The sequence below is a fragment of the Piliocolobus tephrosceles genome, chromosome 1 (genome assembly GCF_002776525.5).
Source record: "Piliocolobus tephrosceles isolate RC106 chromosome 1, ASM277652v3, whole genome shotgun sequence".
Lineage (NCBI taxonomy): Eukaryota > Metazoa > Chordata > Mammalia > Primates > Cercopithecidae > Piliocolobus > Piliocolobus tephrosceles.
Window position 1 is genome coordinate 10476470 of NC_045434.1, and position 21907 is coordinate 10498376.

General features: G+C 37.5%; 1 pseudogene; it reads left to right on the forward strand.

The window, feature by feature from the left end:
• Positions 1-15417, forward strand: part of LOC111545295 — a 55855-nt pseudogene extending 40438 nt beyond the window's left edge.
• Positions 15418-21907: the final 6490 nt, after the last annotated feature.

Here is a 21907-nt window from a genome sequence, read left to right on the forward strand (position 1 = left end):
AGAGTTGCTGTCAACAGACACCTAAACTGAACTGAACTGCAGCAGCTGATGCTTCAGAAGCCATTCCCTTCGAGGGCAAAATGAAGGTTAATGTGTCATTTGTGTGCTCCTTGCCTTGTCTTCCCTTCATGTTTTAATTTTTCCTTGGGTATTTTTTGCTATTTTAATAGCAACAGAAACATGCATTTCCACCACTTGTTCTCTATTCATGGAAAATTATACAGTATTTAATTTACCTCTATTCTTCCTCTACCCCTTTCAAGCAGATATAACCTAGGTCCTCCTCCAAAAGAAATGTAATCTGTTTCTCTTATTGGCATGCCATCCTTCTTTTTCTGTTTCTCACCCTCCTAAATTGTCTGCAAGAGAAAAACACCCTTTTTTCCCGAGACCGTGTTTCCTACTAAAGCCCTTTCCTTTTGTCAAACTCTGAAGTTTCAGATTCTTACAGAAAATTTTCCCTCTGCCTAGGAGCAAATTTGATTTCAAGAGCAAAGCTGATACGCCATAAAGCTTTTTAATCTCACTGGCTTTTCATTTTATAATAATTTTATTGAGATGTTCCCAAGATGAAATACATCCTTTAGAATGAAACCCCCCCATTTTTTGTTATCTATGCATTGATAAAATATTTTATATCACAGTAATGAACCTGACATAGGACTCCAAAGCATAATTATAATCTGTTCTAAGATCAAAATATGGGATGGGAGAGAGGAAATATAGAATAACAGGGAATGCCCTAGGCTTGGACACAGTTCACAACAAGGTAAAGAGAAGCCTACTTTTGCATGATCAATCATAAGATTATCATTGTCTTAAGATCCTGTATATACCCACTTCCTAAGTTTTAAAAGAGACTTTCCTATCCCTAAGGAAGCCATCTGAATTTTCCATGTTAGATTCTACCAACACAATATATAATTAACTGCAGTCAAATATTCCTGGTATGCCTTCCCTGATTATAAGGTAAAAAAAAATGTGTTCTTAGCCAATACCATATTCCTGACAGTTTATTGCAGTTTTAGGCAACTTGCCTGGATGCCCAAAATAATCCCTTTCTACTTATACTAGCTTTGTTCACATTTAATATGATTGGAGATAAAACAGAGGAAGAAGAGGAGGCATCTACCAATCAATCTGGAACACCAATTTCCACCAGTTAGTAATTTTCTGCCAAAGTTCTAGAGCATCATAATACATTAAACACTGGAATAGGATGATACTAAATAAAACATTTGCAGGCATCTATCTCTTTCATCCCACTACCACTCCAAATCAAAAGGCATTAAAGTTTAAGGTGGGGTTGGTAGATTGATCTAGAAATCCCCCCATCCATGGATGCTTAAACCATGTAAATAACTACCACCCTTCCTTTATCTTAGAGATAATTCTATCTGCAAGCCTCCATGTCTTCATCAGCTGTGGTCAGAGGAAGGTCTTAGAATTGTTTCTGGCTCTGGGAAAGTTCTTCTCATCCCCATGACACTTGACACTTGGAGCCTCTCAACCATTTTATTTGTTTGTTGATTTATTTATTTATTTTGCCTTGGAATTATTAGGAGTAATTACATAACGCCATTTTTGTCTGCTTATATCAATTGCAATAGAAAGAATCAACTTCTGGAATGAGGGAGTGAAGACCTCGGTGGTGGACTAGTCTCTTACAAAACAATAAAAATGTTGAGAAAACTAAAATTAACCATTTTTGAAACCTTAAAATTAAACAAAGCCACAGAACACACTAAAAAAAAAAAAAAAAACATATATGCAAGAAAAACTACTGAACCTTGGTAAGACAGTGGGGTCTTTGACATTTTGACATGTGGCTATTTCCATCACTCCTCCTTCCCAAACTCAGTGGCCTGATAGCCTGATGAAAAACAAGCAATCTCATAGCTAACAGACAAGATTGATCCTGTTTGGTACTCCATTAAAAGCAGCATTTCCACAGCATAGTCAATATTTGTCTCAACTTCCAGCTACTCACAAAATCTCCATTCCTGGGGTGTTGTGGCTATTTGACTTAACTCAGAGTCCAGCTCAGCTGAAATTCTAAAAAGCTCTACTCCTGGAGCATTGCCAAAACAATAACAATTTACTGACAACATTGCAGCTGCCTTGAGCTGTGAAGTCAGTTGGTGCAAACAAAACCCTGGCCATAATTTAAAAGCAGCTCCTGGAAAACAAGGTAAGCATAAGGAAGTTTAAAAAACTTCAATATATTCCTGGGGATCTAAAAGGATGATTGCATGTGCAAGGTTGTATATATGCTCAGGAAGACCTGGGACAGGAAAAGCCTGTCATCACCCCTGCCTGAACTTGGGGTCTTGAGAAGACAGAAACTGAGGGCTAAAATTGTCTTTAAAACTTACTGAAATGTGCTTGGAGGTGCAGCAAGATGGTGGAAAAGAAGGTTCCACCAATTGTTCCTTCCACAAGGACACCAATTTAACAACAATCTACACAGAAAACAAAAAACAACAAAATAACAAACAAAAAACCACCATCATAAGAATCAAAAATTAGGTGAGCACTCATAGTACCTGGCTTTAACTTCCTACTGCTGAAAGAGGCACAAAAGAGATAGAAAAGACAGTCCTGAATCACCGACCACACTCCTCCCCAACCCCTGGCCATGGCAGCTTGTTGCTGAGAGCATCTCGGGGTGCTGGGGGAGGTGAATATAGCAATTGTGAGGCACTGAACTCAGAGCTGTCCTGTTACAGAAGAAGGGAAAATCGGACCAAACTCAGCTGACACCCACCCACAAAGGGAACATGTAAATCAGTCCTACCCAGAGCAGAATCGCCTGGCCCAGCAGACAGAACATGAGCTCCCACAAACCTCACCACCAAAGGCTACAGTGTTCTATGTCTCCAAGCAAACTTGAAAGGAAGTCTAGGCCATAAAAACGGCAACTGGTAGGCGAGTCCTAGTGCTGAACTAGGCACAGAGGCAGTGGCCTGCTAGGGGGCAAGGATGCACTGAGACACCAGCTGGGGTAGGCAAGGAACTGCTGGCATCGCCCCTCCCCTAACCCCAGGCTGCACAGTTCACAGCTCAAAAGAGACACTTCCTTTCAGTTGAGGAGAGAAGAGGGAAGCGTGGGGAGGACTTTGTCTTGCTTCTTGGATACCAGCTCAGCCGCAGCAGGATAGGGCACTGGTCAGAGTTGTAAGGCCCCTGTTCTAGATCCTAGCCCCCAGATGACATTTCTAGACACATCCTGGGCCAGAGGGAACCAAATGCCTTGAAAGAAAAGACCCAGTTATGGCAGCATTCATCATCTGCTAACTGAAGGGCCCTTGGGCCCTGAATAACCAGCAGTGTTACCCAGGTATTACATCGAGAGTCTTGGGTGAGCCTCTGAGACCTGCTGGCATCAGGTGAGACTTGGCACATTACCAGCTATGATGGCTATGGGGTAAAACTCCTTCTGCTTGAGAAAAGCAGAGGGACTAGTAAAGGGGACTTAGTCTTGCATTTTAGGTACCAGCATGGCCACAGTGGGATAGATCACCAAGCGGGCTCTTGGAGTCCTCAATGCCAAGACTTGACCATTAGATGGCATTTCCGGACCTGTCTTTGACTAGAGGGGAGCCCACTACTCTGATGGGTGAGTCCCAGGCCAGGCAGCATTAACTACAAGCTGATTTAAGAGATCTTGTCCTAGAATAAATGTTTCTAAGTACTTCAGCAAGAAACAAAAGGGTATTAATGAGCAATTAGTAATCACCTGAAGGTATAAAACTCACTGGTGATAGTAAGTACACAGAAAAACACAAAATATTACAACACTGTAACTGTGGTGTGTACGCTATGCTCATACTAAGTAGAAAGACGTAATAATGGGCCAATCAAAAATAACTACAACAAATTTTTAAGACATAGTCGGTAAAATAAGATATAAATAGAAACAATAAAAAAGATGGGAGGATGAATATAAGATGCAGAGTTTTTATTAGTTTTCCTTTTGCATGTTTATTTGTTTATGTAAACAGTGTTGTTAACATGTTAAAATAATGGGTTATAAAATAGTATTTGCAAACCTCATGGTAACGTCAAACCAAAATCATACAATGGTTTATTAGTCCATTTTCATACTGTTATAAAGAACTGCTCAAGACTGGGTAATTTATAAAGGAAAGAGGTTTCATTGTCTCACAGTTCTCATGGCTGGGGAGGCCTCAGGAAACTTACAATCATGGTGGAGAGATATAGGCCCCAATGCAATATAACGGGAGCTTTCAACACCTCACTTTCAGCATTGAACAGATCTTCCAGAAAGAAACCCAAAAAAGAAACATCAGACTTAATCTACACTGTAGACCAAATTGGTCTAATAGATATTTACAGAAAATTTAACTCAAGAGCTGCAGAATACACCTTCTTTTCATTAGCATATAGATCAATCTCAAGGATAGACCATATGTTAGGTCACAAAACAAGTCTCTTACAGCACTCAAAAAATTTTAAATAATATTAATTATCTTATTTGGTCACAATAAAATAAAACTAGAAATTAAAAACAAGAGGAATTTTGGAAACTATCCAAATACATGAAAATTAAACAATAGGCTCCTGAATGACCAGTGGTCAGTAAAGAAATTAAGAAGAAATCTGAAAATTTTTTTGAAACAAATGATGAAAGAAACACAATATACCAAAACCTAAACAGCAAAAGCAGTACTAATAGGGAAGTTTAGCTCTAAGTGCTACATCAATATAGACAAATACCTTCAAATAAACAATCTATCAATGCATCTTAAAGAAGTAGAAAAGCAAGAGTAAACTGAACCCAAAATTAGTAGAAGAAAAAATTAATAAAGATCAAAGCATGAATGAAATAAAAATCAATACAGACATCAACGAAACTACAGACATCAATGAAACAAAAAGGGTTTTTTTTTCAAATATTAAGCAAAATTGACAAATCTTTAGCCAGACTATACAACAATCAAATCAAAAGGGGTTAAAGATCTAAATCTAAGACTTCAAACCATGAAACTGCTACAAGAAAACATTGGGGATAATCTCCAAGTCATTGGTCCAGACAAAAATTTATTAAGCAATACCCCACAAGCACAGGCAACGAAAGCAAAATGTTTCACATCAAGTTAAAAAGCTTCTGCAAAACAAAAGATACAATGAACAAAGTGAAGAAACAACCCACAGAATGGGAAAATATATTTGCAAACTACCTATTTAACAAGGATTAATAACCAGAATATATAAGGAGCTCAAACAACTCTATAGAAAAACATCTAATAATCCAATCAAAAAATGGACAAAAGATTTGAATAGACATTTCTCAAAAGAGGACATACAGATGGCAAACAGGCATATAAAAAGGTGCTCAATGTCACTGATCATCAGAGAAATGCAAATCCAAACTACAATGAGTACCATCTCAGCCACCTCAATTAAAATGGCTTATACCCAGAAGACAGGCAATAACAAATGCTGGAGGGGATGTGGAGAAACGGGGACTCTTGTACACTGTCAGTGGGAATGTAAATTAAAACAACTAGTACAGAGAAGCTTAGAGATTCCTCAAAGAAACTAAAAACAGAGCTACCATATGATCCAGCAATCCCACTACTGGGTATATATGCAAAAAAAAAAAAAAAGTGGGGGGGGATATCAGTGTATCAAAGACATATCTGCACACTCATGTTTGTTGCAGCACTGTTCACAATACCAAAGACTGGGGAGCAACTTAAGTCAGTGTATCAAAGACATATCTGCACACTCATGTTTGTTGCAGCACTGTTCACAATACCAAAGACTGGGGAGCAACTTAAGTGTCCATAAACAGATGAATGAGTAAAGCAAATGTGGTACATACACACCATGGAGCACTATTCAGCCATAAAAAAGAATGAGACTCAGTCATTTGCAATAATATGGATGTAACAGATCATTATAAGTAAAATAAGCTGGCACAGAAAGACAAACATCACATGTTCTCACTTATTTGTGGGATCTAAAAGTTACAACAATTGAACTCATGGACACAGCGAGTGAAGAATGGTTACCAGAGACCGGGATGTATAAAGGGGAGCTCCAGGGGAGGGGAGGATGGTTAATGGGTTCAAAAAAAGTTAGAATGAATAAGACCTATTATTTGATAGCACAACAGGGTGACTATAGTCAATAATAAGCTAATTGTACATTTGAAATAACTTAAAGAGCATAATTGGTTTGTAACTCAAAGGATAAATGCTTGAGTGGATGGATACCCCAGTCTCGACGATGTGATTATTTCACATTGCATTCCTGTTTCAAAACATCTCATGTACCCCATAAATATATACACCTATCATGTACCCACAAAAATTAAAATCTTCTACTGATCATTGGCTGACTACTAAATCATACTTGGTATCCTACTGAAATTAACACACTATTAATCTGAATTAAATTATTTTACATTAAAATACTAATTGTAATCTCCAGACCAACTTCTAAGAAAATAACAAAAAATATAGTAAAATAAGCAACAAAGAAATTAAAGTGATATTAAAAACATTGCACTAAAAGTATCTATTCAATACAAAAGATGACAGTAATCAAGGAGTAGAGAAATAAAAAAGATACAAGACACAGAAAACAAATAACAAAATGAAAGAAATATATTATAGTATACCAGTAATTGTATTAAATATAAATGGATTAAATATTCTAATTGAAGGAAAGATTAAAGAAAATAAAAATAAATAAAAATTTAAAATTACAACCCATGATCTAGAGACACACTTTAGATTCAAAGACCCAAATAAGTTGAATGGGAAAAGATGGAAAGTATTACCACGCTATCACACAAGGAGTAACAAAAAGATGGGCTTTTAGAATAAGATCAGGCAAAATAGACTTTAAGAAAAAAATTGTTAAAAGAAACTAATGACATCTTATAATGATAAGAGGATCAAGTCATCAGGAAGAAATAACAATTACAATATATGTATGTACCTAATAACAGTGCCCCAAAATATACAGAACTGAAGGGAGAAATAGAAGATTCAACAATAATAGCTGGGGATTTCAATACCTTACTTTCTGTAATGGATAAAACACACAGGCCAATGATCAACAAAGTAACAAAAGACCTGAACAACACCATAAAACAACTAAACTGAACAGATATACACAACATTTTACCCAACAGAGGAAGCACACACTTTTCCTCAAAATCATGTAAAACATTCTCCAAAATAGATTACATGCTAGTCCATAACACAAGCCTCAATATATTGAAATAATACAGTGTGTTCCCTGACCTAAATCAATTAAGTTAGAAATCAACAATGTAAGGTCTTGGGAAAATTCACAGTTTTGAAAATCAAAAACATACTTTTAAATAACCAGTAGGTCAAAGAAGAAATCACAAGAGAAATGAGAAAATATTCTGAAGTAAATGAAAATGAAACACAAAATACCAAAACTTTTGAGATGCAGCATCAGTTATTGAAGGTAAATATATAGATGCTAATGCCAATATCAAAAAGAAAGAAAGATCTTAAATCAGTAATCTCACTTTCCACATTATAAAACTAAAAAAGAAAAGCAAATAAATTCAAAGCAAGTAGAAAGAAGACAAAACTTAGAGCTGAAATAAATGCAATAGAGCAGAGATGAAAAATCAAGAAAATCAATGAAGACAAAAGCTGGTTCATTGACAAGAGCAGCAAAATTGACAAATCTTTAGCTTAGGCTGACCAAGAAAAAGAGAGAAGATTCAAATTTCACAAACCAGGAATGAAAGAAGGAATATATTAAAGAATATAAAGAATATAAAGAATTATAAGGGAATCCCAGAAATAAATGTTTTTCAAAAAATTAATTAGATAACAGACAAAATGGACCATATCCTGGAGAGACATAAAATACAGGAACAGACACAAGAAGAAATATGTAATTAGAGAAGATTTATGACAAGTAAAGAGATTGTGTTAATAATCTTGAAGCTTTCTATAAAGAAATGCCCACCTCCAGATTAATTATCCAGAACATTTAAAGAATTAATACCAAGTAACTATCTTCAATCTGGTGAAAAAAAAATCTACCAAAAGCCCCACAACTAACATCATACTTAACAATAGAGGATTAAATGCCTTCCTCCAAAAATAAGAAAGAAGCAAGGATGTCCACTTTTGCCACTTTCATTTAACATTGTATTTGAGATTCTAGCCAGGAAATTTAGGCAAGAAAAAGAAAAGTGTGATGGGTGGCTCACGCCTGTAATCCCAGAAGTTTGGGAGGCTGAGGCGGGTGGATCACCTGAGGTCAGGAGTTCAAGACCAGCCTGGCCAACATGGTGAATCCCTGTCTCTACTAAAAAGAAAAAAGAAAATAGTAAAACTATCTCCATTTGCAAGTGATATGACCTTTCATACAGAAAATCCTAAGGAATCCATAGAAAAAAATTGTTATAACTTATAAATGAGTATAATAATATAGCAAAATATAAGATAAATATACAATAATAAATTGTATTTCTATATATTAGCAATGGACAATCTGAAAATTAAATTAAAAATATAATTTATAGTAGCATCAAAAAGAATAAAATACTTTGGAATAAATTTAACAAAAACAGTACAAGACTTGTACACTGAAAATACAAAACATTGGTGAAAGAAATAAAAGAATATCTAAATAAATGGAAAAACATCCCATATCCATAGAATAATATTGATATGACAATATTCCTTGTTATGAGTTGGATTGTGTCTTCTCAAAAGCCATGTTAAAGTCCTAAACCCTGGCCCCTGTGAATATGATCTAGTACAGTTGTCAAATTCATCTACAGATTCAAAGCAATTGCTATCAAAATTCCAGTTGCCTTTTCTTTGCAGACATAGACATGCTAATCCCAAAATTCACATGAAATTAAATGGGAATCAGAAAAGCCAAAGAAGAACGATGTTGGAAGATTTGTACTTCCTGAGTTCAAAATTTACTATAAAAATACAGTAATCAGAACAGGGTGGTAATGACATAAGAATGTACATATAAAACAATGGATAAAATTAAGAGCAAGAAATAAGCTTTCTCATTTACGGGCAATTGATTCTCAACAGAGTTGCCTGGACAATTCACTGAAGAAAGAATAGTCTTTCCAACAAGTGATAGTTGGACAAATCTACATAAATAATGAATTTGGATCTCTATCTCACACTATATCACAAAATTAACAAAAAGTAAATCACACCCAAGCATATGAAATATATCTACCAGAAGAAAAAATTGGAGTAAACCATCATGAAGATGGGGTGGGAAATGGCTTCTGAGATAAGACATCAAAATAAAAAGAAGTAAAAGGAAAAAAAAAGATAAATTGGACATTATAAAAATTGAAAACTTTTGTGCTCCGAAGGACACCATCAAGAAAGTAAAAAGACAAAGTACAGAATGGGGGAAAATATTTGCAAAGCATATATTTGGTAAGGTATACGTAGCCAGAATATACAAAGAACCTTTACAATTCAGTAATAAAAACATATATAACCCAATATTAAAATAAACAAAATATTTGAATAGACATTTTTCCAAAGAAGGTAAACAAATGGCCAGTAAAGACACTAAAAGATGCTGAACATCATTAAATATTAAAGAAATGCACATCAATACTACAATAAGATACCATTTTATACCAAGTATGATGGCTACAATCAGAAATACAATAATAAGTGTTAGCAAATATGTGGAGAAAATGAAACCCTCATACTGGTGGGATTGCAAAACGGTTCATGCATTTTAGAAAATAATTTCACAATTCTTCAAAATGTTAAGCAAAGAGCAAATTCCTGGCTTAATCATTTCAGTGCTGATCAATGATAAAAATACAACCACAGTAGTAGTAGCACACACAAGATTTATTTAGGTCGTGTTTTTGACAGGTTTGCATGTGAGCGAAGCCCTGCATGGTATGAAGCTTTTCAAAAGCAAAGGCCTGCGGGCTACCACCCAGAAGAGAAGGGTGAGGGAAGCTCTCTAGGGAAGAAGGAGATGAAGAAGATTTGGGTCTAACTAATGTCATTGCACAGGACTGCAGGGAACTGCTGGATCAGAGAACTCTGCAGGGCAGCAAAAACTTGGAGCCCTTTATAGCCACAGGGTTTATCTCACCTATAGCTAACAGATATTAGGTACAGTTTTACAAAGCATGCAAAGCAGGCAGTCTCTAAATGGCTAAGTCTGCTGACACGGGTTATATTTAAAACAATTGGATGTATAAAAATTTTACTTTGGCACTAAAGGGCTTTTGACCTAATGGGTGCCTGTTGAGAAGATTTAAACAATGTAAGTTCTGATATGATTTGGCTCCGTATCCCCACCCAAATCTCATCTTGAATTACAATCCTCACATGTCAAGGGAGGGACCTGGTGGAAGGTGAATGGATCATGGAGGTGGTTTTCACCCATGCTGTTCTTGTGATACTGAGGAGTTCTCACTCACAAGATCTGATGGTTTTAAAAGTGGCAGTTTCCCTGCACTCACTCTCTTTTCTGCCACCATGTAAGATGTGCCTTGCTTCCCATTTACCTTCTGCCATGACTGTAAGTCTCCTGAGGCCTCCCCAGTCATGCAAAACTGTAAGTCAATTTAACCTCTTTTGTTTATAAATTACCCAGTCTCAGGGAGGTCTCTATAGCAGTGTGAAAATGGACTAACACAGAAATTGGTACCAGGAGTGGGGCACTGCTACAAAGATAACCTAATAAAGGGAAAGTGTCTTTGGAACTGAGTAATGGGCAGAGGTTGGAACAGTTTGGAGGGATCAGGAGAAGACAGGAAGGTATGGGAAAGTTTGGAACTTCCTAGAGACTTGTTGAATGGCTTTGACCAAAATGCTGATAGTGATACGGACAATGAAGTCCAGGCTGAGGGTCTCAGATGAAGATGAGGAACTTGTTGGAAACTGGAGTAAAGGTGACTCTTGCTACGCTTTAGCAAAGAGATTGGTAGCATTTTGCCCATGCCCTAGAGATCTATGGAATTTTGAAATTGAGTGTGATGATTTAGGGTATCTGGCAGAAGAAATTTCTAAGCAGCAGAGCACTCAAGATGTGACATGATTTTTCCTGAAAGTGTACAGTTATATGTGCTCACAAAAAGATGGTTTGAAATTGGAATATATGTTTAAAAGAGAAGCAGAGTATAAATGGAAAATTTTCAAACTGACCACGTGATAGAAAAGAAAAACCAATTTTCTGGGGAGGAATTCAAGCGGGCTGCAGAAACTTGTGCAAGTGTCTCCAGCTCATGTAAGAGACCTTTGCAGCAGCCCCTCCCATCACAGGCCCAGAGGCCTAGGAGACAAAAATGCTCTGTGCAGCCCTGGGACATGGCACCCAGCATCCCACCTGCTGCAGCTGTGGCTAAAAGGGGCCAAGGTACAGCTTGGGACATTGCTTTAGAGGGTGAAAGCCCCAAGCCTTGGTGGCTTCTATGTGGTATTGGGTCTGCACATGTGTAGAAGACAAGAGTTGAGGTTTGGGAACCTCCACCTAGATTTCAGAGGATGTATCGAAATGCCTGGATGTTCAGGCAAAAGTCTGCTGCAGAAGTAGTGTCCGCATGCAGAACCTCTGCTAGGACAGTGTGAAAGGGAAATGTGGGGTTGGAGCTCCCACATGGAGTCCCCAGTGGGGCACTGCACAGCAGAACTGTGAGAAGAGGGCCACTGTCCTCCAGAACCCAGAAAGGTAGATCCACTGACAGCTTGCACTGTGTGCCTGGAAAAGCCGCCAACACTCAATGCCAGCCCGTGAAAACAGCCAGGAGTGGGGCAGTACTCCGCAAAGCCATAGGGGTGGAGCTTCCCAAAGCTGTGGGAACCCACCTCTTACATCGGTGTGCCCTGTATGTGAGACATGGAGTCAAAGGAAATTTAATGACTGCCCAGCCAGGTTTCAGAATCGCATGGGGCCCGTGGCCCCTTTGTTTTGACCAATTTCTCCCATTTCAAGTGGAAAATTTACCCAATGCCTGTACCCCCACTGTATCTTGGAAGTAAGTAACTCTCTTTTGATTTACAGGCTCCTAGGCATAAGGGACTGCCTTGTCTCAGATGAGACTTTGGACTTGGACTTTTGAGTTAATGTTAGAATGAATGAAGACTTTGGGGGACTTTTGGGAAGGCATGACTGGTTTTGAAATGTAAAAAGGACATGGGATTTGGGAGGCAGCAGGGGCAGACGATATGGTTTGGTTCTGTGTCCTCATCCAAATCTCACCTTGAATTTTAATCTCACCTACGGGGAGGGCCTGGAAGGGAGGTGATTGGATCGTAGAGACAGTTTCCCCGATAATGTTCTTGCAATAATGTGAAAATGCTCAAGAGATCTGATGATTTTAAAAGTGGCAGTTTCCCCTGCACTCACTCTCTTTCCTGCCACCATGTAAGGCGTGCCTTGCTTCCCATTTGGCTCCTGCCATGATTGTAAGTTTCCTGAGGCCTTCCCAGCTATGCAGAAATGTGAGTCAATTAAACTTCTTTTGTTTGTAAATTACCCAGTCTCAGGGAGTTCTTTATAGCAGTGTGAAAATGGACGGATACAGGGTCAATATGCCCAGTCTATATTTTGCACATTTATATAACATTTACCACACGGTCAATCAATTCCACCACTAGGCATGTACCCAAGAGAAATGAAAACAGATGTCCTCATTAAAATGTATACATACATGTTCAATGCAGCATTATTCATAATAGCCAAAAAGTGAAAACCATCTGAATGCCCATGAGTTTATGAACGGATGAACAAAATGTGGTATATCCACACTACAAAATATTATTCAGCAATCACAAATAGCAATAACAAAACCCAACATATGCTACAACATAGATGAGCCTTGAAAACATGCTAAGCAATAGAAGCCAGTCACAAAAAAACACATATTTTATTATTCCATTTATATATTTTTCAAAATAGGCAAATCTACAGAGATAGAAAGTAGCTTAGTGCTTGCCTGAGGCTAGAAGGTAGCAGGATATGGAATGACTACTAATGGGTACTGGTTTCTTTTTGGGGCAATGAAAACATTTTAACATTAGATTATGTTAGAGCTTACACAACTCTGTGAATATGCTTTATTACAAACCATTGAACTATATATTTTAATAAATGTTATATGTGAATTATATCTCAATAAAGCTATTAAAATTGCCATAGAAAGCCCAGCACTCCAAATCAATCATTCATTTCTTCCATTTAACTCACCTTTTGACTTCATAGATGCCCTATTTTACCCCATATCCTATGCCCTTTCCTCACTTGAAACTCCTTCATTGTGCCCTCTGGAACACAAGGTCAGTCATACACAAAATCTTTATCCTCATCCTTTTCTCTCAACGTTCTCTTCAAGTTCTTGCTCTAACTAAAACTTGCTCTAGATGAGGCACTACTTGCCCTCCAACTTTTTCAAATGATTTCTATTTGGTCTTACACATTTCATACTTCAGGACTTGGAGATGTCCCTATATTATCAATTTTCTCAGATATGTGAACAAAGAATTCTTTTTAAGCATGCACTTTTAAAAGATTACTTCAATATATAGGACTGCCACTAACATTTACAAGTCCTGGGCAAGTCTGAGAGCCCAGCTCACAGCCACCTTCCATCCTCTGCCCAATCCAGGCTCCACCCCACATAACAAAGGCGCTTTATATGTACTTGGGTGCACACTATAACCAATCTAAGCTCACTCCACCCCATTCCCTTCAAACAGCCATTCTTTTGCTACCCATGGGGCCTATCATCATCTATCTTTGAGGGGATGGATTCAAGAAACAGGCTCACCCAGGCACTGGAAGCCAACTCAGGACCATTTGGGCAGAGAACTGCAAGGCCTCACATACCAGGTGTGAGTCTAGAAGGGTTTACCAGTTCTGGACTTCTCTCCTTGGCCCATGGAATCCTTACTCTACAGAGAGGGACATGGCAGGAGGAGGGCCACCTCTGAGCCTTGTAAAATGTGAAACCCAAAACAGGAACTTCACTTATCTGACTCTGAGGATGATACAATCATTATATCACCGTATGTATACAATTACTTATAATCTAAAAATTTAATGTGGACTTACCCTATATGTTGACTTGTTTTGAGAGTGAAATGTCCTTGATCTTTGAACCGGTCAATGTTAAATGTATTCAAAACAATTCTTCTTGAGTTTCATCTGCTTTCCTTGCTGGTCTGTTCTGTGGAAAATAATATTTTTGGAAAAATACATGAATAAACGATTTTCCAAGCAAAGATATAAAACTCGTCCTCAAATAGACAAACACATGTTCAAAGCCACTTATCATTAGAGACATGCACATCAGGGCAACACTGAGATACCAGTTCTCATCTATCAGATTGGTATAAATTTTAAAATGTGACAGCACACTCTTGTTGGAGAGCCTGCAAGGAAGCAAATGTTACTTTTCAACATGGGAATCAGACTTCTAGGAATCTATCCTGATGCCACACCTCCCACAATTCAGAAACATATATGAGGACCATCCAGTGAACAGCACGGCGGGAGCCAGCAACCGGAGCTGCCCTGGAACAGAGGCAGCCACTGCCGTTCCAGGAGCCCGGCCGAGTAGGCCATGGCCTTGTCAATGTTGCTGAATGGGCTACACTGAACAGGCTGAAGGAGGAGGACAGAGCCCCTCACAGAGCTCTTCGTCAAGGCTGGCAGTGATGGTGAAATGACACGAAACTGCCCCCTTTCCCAGAGGCTCTTCATGACTCTTTGGCTCAAAGGAGTTGTATTTAGTGTTACAATTGTTGACTTGAAAAGGAAGCCTGCAGACCTGCAAAATTTGCCCCTCGGGACCCACCCAACATTTATAACTTTCAACAATGAGGTCAAAACAGATGTAAATAAGATTGAGGAATTTCTTGAATATGTTTTATGCCCGCCCAAGTACTTAGAGCTTTCACCAAAACACGCAGAATCAAATACTGCTGGAATGGACGTCTTTGCCAAACTCTGCATGCATGGATCAAGAATTCAATGCCAGAGGCTAATGAAGCACTGGTGAAGAGTCTCTTGAAAACCCTGCAGAACCTGAACGAATATCTGAATCCTCTCCTTTCTGATGAAATTGATAAAAATAATATGGAGGACATTAAGTTTTCTCTACGTAAATTTCTGGCTGGCAATGAAATGACATTAGCTGACCTGCTGCCCAAACTGCATACTGTCAAGCTGGTGGCCAAAAAATATCACAGCTTTGATATTCCAAAAAGAATGACCTAGCTAATGCATATAGAAGGGATGAGTTTACCCAACACCTGTCCCCATGGTAAGAAGGTTGAAAAAGCCTATAGTGATGTATCCAAAAACTCAACAAGTAAAATCACATTTATGATAGAGACGTCTTTATGTCTTGCCCTAATATGCTTTTCCTAACAGACTGCTCCTTTTTCTACAGAGTAGAAATTGCATTTTGCAAGAACATGCAGTTATTCAAGGTTAGGGTCAAGGATAGACAAGCAAGGTATAGTAGTTATCCTAAAGTATACACTCCAAAGCCGTATTATTTTAAAACCCTTTTACCCTGCCTGCTCCTCGTACCCATGTCCCCCTCTTCTCAAATTTGGAGGCTACATCACAAACTTTTCACTTTAAATTGAAAGATTCTCCCTGGGGCATGAAAGCTTAAGGAAATGAATAGCTCCTCCTTCCTCAGGCCCGTCCCAAGGAGCAAGGCCACTTGTGCCAGCAGCGTGTGCGTCAGCAACACAACAGAAGCAGGAAGAGAGCTGGCCGGAAGACACGTACTCGCTGAAGACCGAGAGAGAGGCCATCAGGGTACTGCATAGCAGTTATATCAGACTAAGACACTTCCTGTTACAGGAGACTACAAAACCCCTGACCCGTCCTCATTTGGTGCTGACGCCATTTTAGGCCTCAGCCCCTCTGCACCCAGGTGGTCATTAAAAAGAGTGTGTTGCTCCACACCACCTTGTGTTGTTTGTTGGCGCACTCTCGGGGTTCGAACCAATACAAGAGCGTTGTATAGAGGTAATTTGCCATCACTTAGGAGGCCTCAGCATTGTGCCCATTAATATAGAGGGCAGAACTTTTCAGGTGCAATGTTTAATATTAAAATAGTAGCCATGCCTTCATCAGGCAGCCCCAAACTGGTGCATAATGCACGGTACCAAAAATTTACATAATTTTTAGAATTTTGTAAAATTTAGTAAAAGTATATAAAAAGATTGCTACTGTATCAAAAATATTGTTTCAATTTAGTTTATCCTGGACATGCACTAAGGAATATTGCCACCAGAGAAGAAAGCTTTCTACAAAAAGTCACTACACTAGACTTTGCTATTTTGCTTTGTAGGTAAGTTTTTACTTTTGCCTAAAAGCGTTTATCCTTCATACCAATTGTAACATCTGACACAATGTAGATGCTAAAAGTTTGGAGGGAGGGAGGGAGTGTTTTCTCAAGACCTTCCTCAAGCATTTTGTCCTTATAAGATAAACTGATGCGTACCTTATACTCTCTCTAAATTTGTTTGTTATACGTAGTGTGCCCTGTACCATTCATTTGGAATATTATTGCTTTCTTCCTTTAGTTTACATAGCTCATTTTTAGGTAATCAAAGAGCTTGCTATTATTTGTAGATCTCTTGAGCAATACTACATAAACTAATATTTAGTTGATTTAGCTATAGCAGTAAAACGATTAGTAATGTAAAAATTAACATTTACAGAAATTAACCTAAGGAATGACTAAGGTTTAACCAAATATCACGTACATTTTTGTTTCTAAAGCATATTTAATATAGACACAGATTACCAACAGACTACCAACTCTCTCACCCCAATTATCTTGTGTAGAGGATTGTTCATTCTTCTTGGACTAAATTATAGTCATGGCAAATGTGTATTTACTACAATCTTGCCTGATCTTACTTATTGCACTTCCTTGAGTGAAATTTGTTTATAACCAAGCTGAGGAACAGCACTCTGCCTCTTTGTGTTTTGTTTTGTTTTTAAGGGCTTTTTGTTTTGTTTTCAAATTGAAGTCCTAAATAAGAAATTATTTTTCCTCTAATAAGGGAGGATGAACTTGCTGACACTTTGCTATGTATTTATTCTTTATATAAAAAAATGAAATTTTCTAACTACTACTCCAAAGACTGTGGTTGTGACTATAATACATTTTTACATTTTTTTTTGAGATGGAGTCTCGTTCTATTGCCCAGGCTGGAGTGCCATGACATGATCTCGGCTCACTGCAACCTCTGCCGCCCGGGTTCAAGCGATATCCTGCCTCAACCTCCCGAGTAGCTGGGAATACACTATGCTCCACCACGCCCGGTTAATTTTTGTATTTTTAGTAGAGACAGGGTTTCACCATGTTGGTCAGGCTGGTCTCAACCTCCTGACTTTGTGGTCCACCTGCCTTGGCCTCCCAAAGTGCTGGAATTACAGGCATGAGCCACTGCGCCCAGCTCATTTTTATAATTTTTGATACCTAACTTATATAGGAAGTACTGCGCCCAGCTCATTTTTATAATTTTTGATACCTAACTTATATAGGAAGTACTATTTCTCCTAGGCTGTTTTTTGTTGTTTTTTTTTTTTATTTTAAGTGTATTACTTTGAAATCACAATGTTTTCTCCCTTTGACATGCTAACACTTAGAAAGCACTGGCTTTATGGAAGCAGCTTTTTATAAGCATACTTCATTTTTTGAATCTATCAGTAATTAGCTTAATATAGAAAGACACAAAAAGCTCCGTATTACATCCATTTGGCTAAGGGAGATTTCTTTGCCTTACCTTTCTTAAAACTCCTTATTGCCGATCAAAGTTTGAGCAGCCATCCTTCTGTAATAAAATATTGGATGATGATTTATCTGGTTCAAGGAAGAAGCACTATGCAGTTATCTATTGAGAAATTATTTTGCAGCAGCTTTAGTGAGTGAGACTGTCCCATCTGTACAGCACACAGGCAGTCATTATCACTCTTCACCTACTCTCAAAATAGTGACAACTTAGCATTCCTTCCAGTGATATTGGACCTTGCTTTATAGTCGAATGTATAAAAAAGATTCAAGAGAGGTGAAGTCTGTTCTTTCCAGCGAATGGTGGACCAAGTGGTGCAGAGTGGAGGGCTAACAGAGGAAAGAGCTTCGTTCTTCAAAACAGGGTGATGAAAAGCACATTCTGAAATGCAAAGTATTTTCATCTTTATTTATTATCTTCATTGTTTTTTATTTATCGAGTGATTACACTTGGCCATTTATCTAGACGTTCAAGGAAGGCAGGTCTATTATGATTATGTTGAAGGCAGAATTATTTTTCTCTGTAGAAAGACATATTACTTTATCGGGGAAGTTAGTCAAATGCAATGAAAACTGGCAAATGGACGAATGCTAGTAAAAATTGTGATCCTACAACATGCTTTTACCTCCGTGTATGTTTATGGAAAGATTATAGCTTAAAATCTTCAGAAATTTGGGACATAAAGGTTTTTATGGTAGGCAATTCATGTAGTGTATGAATTAACATAATGGAAAACATCTGATTCTATTTTTAAACCTAACAAACCATTCCCCTTCATTTAAACACCTTGTTTTGTTTTACTTAAATGAGGAGATTGGAGTCTGAATGGAAAGTCTTGTTGTTTTCGAAGGGATTCTGAGAAATTTTCGTATTCAACAGTTGAACAGCGCTCTACTGTTCTAGTTGATAAAACTTCTCTTTTTTGATGTAGATGTGAATTTTCTACACAATTCTATTGTCTTCTTTTACTAGGAGTGTTAACTTTGGTGGTAAAATTCAAATAAGATTTTATTTCTTGGTAATTCTGGCTTACAAAATTTATCTTTAAACCCTTAAGCAATCTATATATAATTAAGAGATTTCTGACATTTATTCTTACACTGTGAATCAGTCCTAGGATTTAGGCATGTTAACTTTACGTGTGTTGTGTTTTTAATCTCTCCAGAGTTACATGTAGATAGCTTTTATTTCTGTGCACTTAAAAATCCCATTTAGAAAATATCTACAAATTGAAATGGAGAGGAAATAGAAATGTATTTTTTCATGAACATTTTGACACATTTCATCAAGTTTATTGATTCACCAATGTCTTACATCAATTTGAATTAAGCATTGAATTCAAAGAGAAGGGGGCATTTATTGTTGATATATATGGGTTTTTAGAAACTCCATCTTTTATAAACAATCAAGGTGTGGGCCGCACAAATTATATTTTTATCATGGAAAACATTTCAACTCCTCAAGGTATAATGTTGAACAGAACTGGAGTATTTTCTTTGGAATTTCTTGAAGAGGCAAATGAAAGCTTATTATTGAATACATGTATTTTCTTGGAACATCAAAATCAGTGTATATTGTTAGCAGCTATTGCATTTAAAAATAAAGTATATTTTTACTACACAGAAATATATATGAGTGAATTTGCACACTGCAGTGTTTTATATAATTACAAAACATCAGAGGAATATTGTTTTAATTACACAAAGAACCTAAATGCCCATACATAGGAGAGTGATTCAGTAAACCTCCATGTAATGTAGTATTACACCTATAAAGAAGGATGAGGAAGATCTCTATGAACGGATACCAAGTGATTCCTGTGATATGATATTAAATGAAGAAAGTAAAGTGCCCACATTATTGTAGACTACCCTTCATGTAAGAGCAGGGTGGAAGAACATAGACAGGTATCTGTTCATTTCTGTAAAGAAATGCAGGAAGTATAAACCAGAAACTAAAAAGAGTAGTTACCTATGGAGGGCAGGTGTTAACAGGATGGAAAAAAAGAAGAAACAGGAATGGGTAGTGACAATTCTTTGAATATTCTTGTTTCATAGCTCTAATTCTTAAAACTTCTATAAGGTTTCACATATTATAAAATATCCCAAAATATGTAAACAGTTAATTTCAGCCAGGATGGAGAAGGAAAGACTCAACATAAAATAATGCAGTAACAAATAAGCTTAAATGAATGAATACCTTAATACCACCAAAGATACTGAGAAAGAAAAGAATTAACCGAACAAAATATCTTTGGAAAACAATGTTTTAATTGGACATTGTAGGGCTAAAGCCAAAGAACTCTATACAAAAAAAAACTGTAATCTAATTAGTAACTTTGTTTCTCACAGGATTATGCTTTAGCAATTCTAAAGCCATTTTATATTTATGCTAGGATTGAACAAGTAAGTAAATATAGCGATAATTAGAGCCAAGTTTCTCATTGTTTGGGGACATATTCCTTACAAATAAAGAGTGAGGAAAGACTGGAACGAAATGTGTGGTGTGGGGGCTGGAATTTGAGGTATCAATTTGAAGAGCAGCAGGATATTTTCATAGTGTCAAAGTATCTCCTCCAAGATATTTATTAATTACGAAGGGAAAAGGGAAACTTCACAATTAAGAAATCCAGCAGACACCACCTTAACCAAGCGACTAAGGTTAACATCACCAGCAGTAAGATATATGAATACCACGTGCCCTTGATACAATATACTAGGAACAGCACAGCCTCTCTGTGACATACCTGTCAACAGTGCCTTACCTCAATCCAATCATGAGAAAACATTAGACAAAGCTAAGTTGAAGAGCACTCTGCAAAGCAGCTGCCCAGCACTCTTCAAAAGTGTCAAGGTCACGAAAGACAAGCATAGGCTGAGAAACAATCATATATTGAAGGAGACTCAGGACAAATAACAACTAAATGCTATTTGAGAACCTGTATTGGATACCAGCATAGAAAAAGGACATTCGTGGAAACGTTGGTGAAATTTAAATAAGGTCTATAGTTGTGTTTACACTACTGTGCCAATGTTAATTTCCTGATTTTGATCATTGTGTTGTGGTGACAAAAGATATTATTAAGGGGAGTTTGAAACTCATTTCCTTAGATACCTGTTGGCTGGTTTATAAATCAGTTTTAAAATATGCAAATTTAACCAACTTAATTATTTTATACCTGAATATTTGATGATAGAAGTAGGAAATTCTTTTTTTTTTTTTTTTTGAGATGGAGTCAAGACTGTGTCACCCAGGCTGGAGTGCAGTGGCAGGATCTCAGCTCACTGCAACCTCCACCTCCTGGGTTCAAGCAGTTCTTCTGCCTCAGCCTCCTGAGTAACTGAGATTACAGACACCCACCACCACACCCAACTAAATTTTGTATTTTTAGTAGAGATGAGTATCCACTTTTATACTCTGATTGATTTCTGGGCTCATGAGATTTTGAGATCTAGCTCGGAGTCCTGGAATTCCTAAAATTCTATGGATGCAAAAGTGGAGAAGCACACAGCAGCTAAAGAGAGGAGAAATGTGAGAACAGTGGTATTATCTGCAAAATTGCATCTGTAATTTAAAGGCACTAAGACAAAACACTTCATCCAAATTAATTAACTGTACTACTGGAACCTGAAAGTCCATCATTCGCTATTAACGCCTTTTTATTTTTAAGGCCATCATTAGCTACATGAGCTAGACATAAAGTCTTTTGTTCTTTATTAAAATGTGAGACGAGATAACACATGAAGTCATCATCAGCTATTAACACTTCAGTGTGTTTATTCATGATGCTCTTTAATGTGAAGACTACATCCTTAGAATAGAATCCTGTAGGAATAGGGCTCAGGACATTCATGCCGTAGAAAGTGAAGGATACAGGGACTCTGCTCAAACATCAACTCACTTGGATGGCATCTGACCCCATCTGGACTAGGTGGCCATCAAGTGCTACACTCATCTCCTGGAATTCATATGCTATAGCATTTAAGCACTGTTACCCTCTGTCTCCCTGACTCCCTGGTGGCAGAGTTTTTCCTCCATTTTAAAAAATTTTATTTTTAGAACCTAGGACGATGCCTAATAGTTACAAGCATACAATA